This window comes from Schistocerca cancellata, chromosome 11, assembly GCF_023864275.1.
Source record: "Schistocerca cancellata isolate TAMUIC-IGC-003103 chromosome 11, iqSchCanc2.1, whole genome shotgun sequence".
NCBI classification, from domain to species: Eukaryota; Metazoa; Arthropoda; class Insecta; order Orthoptera; family Acrididae; genus Schistocerca; species Schistocerca cancellata.
The window spans coordinates 160,293,442-160,301,676 of NC_064636.1; positions in this window are offsets into that span (position 1 = coordinate 160,293,442).

The following is an 8,235-nucleotide window of genomic DNA, read 5'->3' on the forward strand; positions in this document are numbered from 1 at the left end:
AGTGTTCGTACACTTCTCAACAACAGATTCGGTGACCAATGGATTGGTAGATGCGGACCAATTCCATGGCCTCCACGCTCTCCTGACCTCAACCCTCTTGACTTTCATTTATGGGGGCATTTGAAAGCTCTTGTCTACAAAACCCCAGTACCAAATGTAGAGACTCTTCATGCTCGCATTGTGGACGGCTGTGATACAATACGCTATTCTCCAGGGCTTCATCAGCGCATCAGGGATTCCATGCGACGGAGGGTGGATGCCTGTATCCTCGCTAATGGAGGACATTTTGAACATTTCCTGTAACAAAGTGTTTGAAGTCACGCTGGTACGTTCTGTTGCTGTGTGTTTCCATTCCATGATTAATGTGATTTGAAGATAAGTAATAAAATGAGTTCTTTCATGGAAAGTAAGCGTTTCCGGACACATGTCCACATAACATATTTTCTTTCTTTGTGTGTGAGGGATGTTTCCTGAACGTTTGGCCATACCTTTTTGTAACACCCTGTATAGGGTATCCTGTGTGGTGCACAACACGCCAGTTTGCTTGAGCCATCATGAGCTTGGACAGTTGGTCATGATTCCTTTCGTAGTTCACCTCCGATACTTATTGCACCTTCCATTATATTTTAATGCATTATATAAATGTAACAAATCTCTCAACTTTAATATCGATACAGGCAATTGAAGCTGGTTTGGCCATTCTCCTAACAGCGAAGCCCTCTATTCTTTCCCATAGCTCACAAAGGAAGTTATCACTACTGGGTAGGTCCCCTATTTTGACAACCTTGTCCTAAATCTAACATCTCCATATTCATGCCAGTTTACATAATGGACACTTCCAAAATGTGGTTTCATTCTCATTAGATTTTCAGAAAAGTGGGGATAGAAACTCGCATTCGGTTTACCAACAAAGTACAGAATTAGCATAACTACAGTAAATCATACACATCAGCCAACCATTGACCTAATTCTGCAAAATACCAGGCCATGACATCTTCTATTTTTGCTAAACGCATCCCAAACACAACTGGCTGTGAATTCAGTTGTCTCAATGTTCAGCCTTACTCAACATAAATTGTCACTATTTTTTTAGAAAGAATAATAAACTTATAAACTTTTAAACTTGTGCAAAGTTTCAAGACAACTAGCACCTGTGAACATGCTATAAATACTGCCGATTAATCATCTTGACTGCAGAAGCATCGAACCTTGGTCCCTGTTGCAATTGCCTCCACATGAGTGCTAACTTTTGCAGCATTCAAGCAGAAACGACCAGACAATATGCACTACCATCATTGTCTTTTCACAGATTTAATTTTCCTTCACTGCATTACTTACAGACACTGTTCATCCTATGGACAACTAGTCACAGTACCATTCCACCATGCTATGCAACTTTGGTTTAATGGAAGTGCAGCTGTGCTGAAAACAAATGTGGTACCCCTGATCATACTGATGCTGATAGCTGTGATAAAGCTCCCCAGCAAGCTTCATTCATTGTTACGCAGTGTCATGAAATCCTAGTATGCTAGCATGTGCGGCTCACTCACACTGATGATAACCCTTTGGCTACCAACTGACAAATCCATAATATAGTCACTGTGCCAATATGGCAATATTAGGGACTTAAAAACGCGATCCAGCGTGACTTAATAACTATACACAGGGAACTGTGCAAACTGACTGCTACTTTGGAAGTAACCAAAGCTTCACAGATTTTTTTTTGTACAGCAGCCATGCAACAGTTGCATGTTTTGATTAGATTAGATTAGATTTACTTTCATTCCAATTGATCCGTAGTGAGGAGGTCCTCCAGGATGTGGAACATGTCAGAAAAACAACAATACACGACAAATATTTACAACTATAACAAGTAAGCTAATGTACCATTCCACAGGTCCAAAGTGGAATGATCATTTTTTTAATGAACACTAAGAGTCATTTTAGAAATACTAATGCACTGAATTTAAAATAAAAAAGTTTTTTTATTTATTTATAAGGTAATAAACATGTAATACAACTAATGTAATACTTATTTACAATGTAAGAAATTCATCAATGGAGTAGAAGGAGTTGGCCACCAATAAATCCTTTAGGTTTCTCTTAAACTGAATTTCATTGGTTGTTAAGCTTTTTATGGCTGCTGGCAAGTTATTGAAAATGTGTGTTCCTGAATAATGCACACCTTTTTGTACAAGACTAAGTGACTTTAAATCCTTGTGAAGATTATTCTTATTTCTAGTATTGATTCCATGAATTGAGCTGTTGGTTTGAAAGTGATATTTTTAATGACAAATTTTATTAAGGAATAAATATATTGGGAAGCAGTAGTTAGTATCCCTAGTTCCCTAAACATGCTTCTGCAGGATGTTCTTGAGTTCACACCACATATAACTCTTACTGCACGTTTTTGTGCCCGGAAAACTTTAGCTTGGCTTGATGAATTACTCCAAAAAATAATCCCATATGACATTATGGAATGAAAGTAAGCATAGTATGCCAACTTTTTCATTTTTATATCCCCTATGTCTGACAAAATTCGCATTGCAAACAGAGATTTGTTAAGACGCTTCAGCAGTTCTGTGGTGTGTTCCTCCCAGTTGAATTTATTATCAAGCTGTAATCCCAAGAATTTAACACTGTCCCATTCTTCTATCTTCTTGTCATCATATGGTAGACATATACTCTTGGGACACCCCTTACAAGTTCGGAACTGCATGTAGTGTGTTTTTTCAAAGTTTAGTGACAAAGAATTGGCTAGGAACCAGTGATTAATGTCCACAAATATTTTATTGGCTGATCTTTCTAAGACTACACTTGATTTGCTATTTATTGCAATGTTTGTATCATCGGCAAACAAAACAAATTTGGCATCTGCTAACGTCACTGATGAAAGGTCATTGATATACACAAGGAAAAGTAAGGGTCCAAAATGGAACCTTGTGGGACCCGACATGTAATTAGTCCCCAGTTGGATGATGCCTGATAGCTTGATACATGTCTCTTTCCTAATAACACCCTTTGTTTCCTGCCAGAGATATAAGATTTGAACCATTTTGCAGCATTTCCCATTACACTATAATATTCTAATTTACTTAAAAGGATATTGTGATTTACACAGTCAAATGCCTTTGACAGATCACAAAATATACCAGTTGCCTGCAATTTTTTGTCTAATGAATTAAGCACGTTTTCATTGTAAGTGTAGATAGCCTTCTCAATATCAGAACCTTTTAGAAATCCCAACTGTGACTTTGACAGTATGTTATTTGAGATAAGATGGTTATAAAGACGACTGTACATTACTTTTTCGAAAATTTTTGAGAATGCTGGCAACAGTGAAATTGGACGGAAATTTGATGCTATTTCTTTATGTCCCATCTTAAACAGTGGCTTAACTTCAGCATATTTCAGCCACTCAGGAAATATTCCACTGATAAACGACTGGTTACACAGATAGCTTAATATGTTACTTAGCTCAGAATCACATTCTTTAATTAACTTTGTTGATATTTCAACATACCCACTAGATATTTTTGATTTTAAAGATTTTATGATGGACATTATTTCTGTTGGGGTAGTGAGGGTCAAATTCATATTATGGAAGTTACTTGAAATGTCTGGTCTAAGGTAATCCATAGCAGCATCTACCGAACCTGACAACCCCATCTTTTCAGTAACAGTTATAAAATGATTGTTAAAAAGGTCTGCAACACTATACACATCTGTCACCAACGTATCATTTACTCTTAATGCTATTTGTTCCTCTTCATGTCTGGTTCTACCGGTCTCCTCCACTATATCCCATATTGTTTTTATTTTGTTATCTGATATGACTATCTTTTCCTTGTAATATATTTGCTTTGACATCCGTATTACAGTCTTTAATATTTTGCAGTATTTCTTATAATGTGCTATAGCATCAACATTGGAAATGTTTCGGATTGACAGACACAGTTTTCTTTTTTGTTTTACAAGAAACCCCTATTCCTCGAGTAATCCATGGCTTCTTTGTAGACTTTGCTCTAACCTTGATAAGTTTTGGGGGAAAGCAGTGTTCGAATAAGGTAAGCACTTTATTTGCAAAAATGTTATATTTTTCAGTCATGCCATGAGCACTGTAAACATCAGTCCAGTGAATGTCTCTGAGGAGTGTCCTAAAATAATCAATTTTTTGGCTTACTGATTACCCTCTTGAGCTCAGATTTAACAGATTTTATATCCTGTTCAGTATTAACATTTAACAGAAGGAACTGCTTGTCACCTTGCTCCTACCATTCAGCCAAAACTGCAACAGAGACTCAGCCCTAACTTAGTGCCAGCGGAAACCTTCCTGAAAACCATAACTAGTAATTCATTTCATGCATCAGTACACAAGCAAATGACCAACTCCATGTAGGAATCAACCTTGCTGTATTATTGCACTGCTGCTATTGTAAAACTGTCAAGATCGATAGATGTGTTAACTGTGCAGCTATCCCTGTCAATCTGCACCAGTTGCTAATCTGAGTGTTATTGCCTTCTCTTTCCCTGTCGCCTGTGTAGCTGCTTATGAATGTAATATTTGGCAATGGATATCCTGATTGTTTACAAGCGTTGTACATCAGACTGTCATGTAGTTCGAATTTCAACTGTACATTCACACTAATTATTACAAGCATCCTACTTTATTACCCTCACTACTGTAGCAAATTGCGAAACTGCATTAATTTCAGAGGAAGCCAAAGAATTCCCTTGCTCTTGCTCTGTTGTTGCAATGCACAAACCTTTATTTATGCCCACTGCGAACAAATTACAGTATTTGGTAGTACAGCCAACTATTGTAGCAGTTCTCTGCTCTGGCCATACAATTACGCTTCAGACTTACTGAGTTTCTCTAACAGCAGACTTTTATTCAACTTTCTTATTATAATGTATCACACCCACCATTAGGTTATCTGTTCATTTAACTTACACACACAATAGCTTTGAACTTTTCTGTTAATTTCCCTGAAACACCTTTTATGCTGGCACCCAACCGACAGACTGCTTACACTACCAAAAAAAAATCAAAGACTCGCCTTCTGCAAACCATTGATGAATACTAGCTTGGGAAAATTGCAAGTTACCATTGACCACGACACTGCACACATCACTGAGTGGAGTAAGCTGGAATACCTACATTGAGTGGTTGCCTTGGTGTCATCACTCTCCCAGTCACTGTAGTTGTCCTCAGATTGGTTATATGATCATATGTAATCAAGGATATTGTGAATTATTGAGATCACCAAAGCCAGTGGTGCACGAGCAGCAGCTGTTGGGTAATTTTATACTTAAGTGGATTTTGGATCCTGGCACAATTCAGTCAAGACTCTCGTTTATGACTAAGCATTAGGAGATTGGATGCTAATATGTATTAGTTTCTTTACATTGTATAATTTTGTCATTTTTCTTATTCTTCAAAATGGGAGAGCATTACTTTCCACTTAGATAAGGACAAAACCAATGAGGTAGGATTTAACAATCAGTACCAATTAAGTACATGAAATAAGATTTAATAAAACATCTGGTGCAACATACTTCCATAAACATGTAAACAACTTGTCAAGTCCCTATCATGTAGAACTGTCTACGCATTGTGTTCCAAACATGGACAATCATGCTATTAAGCAGGTTGTTATATTTGTTGTTACATTTACTAATGCAGGATAAGTACTAACAGAACGAATGTATACACTATTAATGACACACAGAGCAAATCTCTTGAGAAAACATACCTGAGTAAAATAATTGCCATAATCATGTTTCTCCAGTGTTGAGTTTACTGGCCTGAGTGAAGGAACTGCCATAATATATGGATACCCAATTGCTAACATTGTTTCTAAAATGCAGAGTTACAAGTAATACATGATGACTATGTTAGGGATAATAATCAGAAAGTCATGACATTTCCTTGGCCTTATACTGAATAGTGCATGCTACTTATAATTACTGACGAAGGTAAGGATTTATGACAATTCAGAATCCTCTTGTCTCAAGATCGATAGGAAGAAATAGCAGTGTTAATGACAGAAACATATTTGATTCACGTTTGAGGCATATTTAACAATACAATTTCTTGACATTTCAAGCTGCAGATATGGATTTTTATATTGCCATTTTATCTGCTACCGCTCTAAAGTACACATAATTACACATTTTTTCACAATTCTACCACATTCTACTGTTATTTCACAGCCATTACCATTATTTTACAGGCCTTGAGAGCACCAACCAGGGATACCTATTTGCTTAAACTAACACCTACTTGTTTCTTTCTCAAGTGGAGTAATGCATGTGTCTTGAGCGTACTCAATTGAGCGAAACTTCTGTCACAGATTACACATTTATGAGGCTTTCTTCCAGTGTGAATTAATACATGCCTATGGAGAGTGCCTAACATACCAAAAGATTTCCCACAAATCTCACATTTGTGAGGTTTCTTTCCAGTGTGAATTAATGTGTGTTTCTTGAGATTGCCTGCCAAAGCAAAAGATTTCCCACAAATAACACATTTGTTAGATTTCTGTCCAGTGTGAAGGAAAGCATGTGCCTTGAGACTGCTTGACGTAGTAAAAGATTTCCCACAGATCTCACATTTGTACGCTTTCTTTCCAGTGTGAATTAATGTGTGTTTCTTGAGATCACCTGGGATAGCAAAAGATTTCCCACAAACCTCGCATTTGTGAGGTTTCTTTCCAGTGTGGAAGAATGTATGTTTCTTAAGATAGCCTAACATAGTAAAACATTTCCCACAAATCTCGCATTTGTGAGGTTTCTTTCCAGTGTGAATTAATGTGTGTTTCTTGAGATCACTTAACATAGTAAAAGATTTCCCACACATTTCACATTTGTGAGGTTTCTTTCCATTGTGAATTAAAATGTGTGTCTTCAGATGACATGACCTAGCAAACAATTTGCCACAAATATCACATTTGTGGGTTCTGTTTGCAGTAAGTAGATCAGCCTGGGGAGTGACATTAACAGCTATAGATGAAGCTCCATAATCAATTGATTTCTCCGTATCATTTCTCATATGTGTGTTACGCCTGTCATTAGAGGACTTCTTTGATGCTTTCGAAGTTTCCTTACATGAAGACTGCTCATTGTGTTCTTTTAGCTTACCATCCAAGAAGATGCTGCTTTGATGATGATCACTATCGCCATATTTTTCATGGTTGCTAGCAGGTAAGACAGAATTCTCACTCATTCTCAAATGTTTCTTCAAACTAACATTACTGTGAAATACCTCACCACACCACTTACAAACATACAAAGGTGGTTGCGTACCACCAATGTGCATAAACACATGCATTATGAGTCTGTATTTGGAAGGAAAGCTTTGTAGGCAGAAATTACAGCTATATACATGAAATTCCTTTTCCCTTGTACTACAGTCATATCGGGTAGCATCTGAGCACTCCTTATCAATAATCACATCTTCTGTATTGGGACCCAACTCGTGTGTTGACGTCTTCATGTCTATCACCAACTTATCCTGGACTAGCCCATGGAGATAAGTTTCCTCACATAATATTCCACAGCTCCCACCAGTACTCTGAGTCAATCTGAAGAGTAAGGAGAAGAATGTTAAATACTGATATACAAACAAGAAAGAAACAATATTTGAGTGTCCACAAATCAAATACTATAGGCCGCAATTCATAAAAGTGTATAAGAAATTACATATTCAGTAACTGTTAGTAATTTAAAATTACAATATTCACCAGAAGGAAAGGAATGATCATGTAAACGTGGTTTAAAACGAAAATAACCAGAAGAAATTCAATAATGATCAATAAGAGCCACTGCAGATTTTGTGTATAATTATTAAAATGGTTCAAATGGCTCTAAGCACTATGGGACTTAACATCTGAGGTAATCGATACCCTAGACTTAGAACAACCTAAACCCAAGTAACCTAATGACATCACACACATCCATGCCCGAGGCAGGATTCGAACCTGCGACTGCAGCAACAGCAGCAAAACGCTTTCGGACTTAAGCACCTAGAAGAGCTCGAACACAGTGGCCAGCTTGGAATTTTTTGATGAGCATAAAATAATTCTCATTCATGTGTTACAATCTTCATACAATACACTGCTACAAGTTAATAGTCTACACCAATTTATTTAATGTATCCAAAAATTTTAATTCAAAATTCTTAAGTTCAACGTATTTCTGATTTAATTAAGAGAAATAATTTTTAAATGTTTC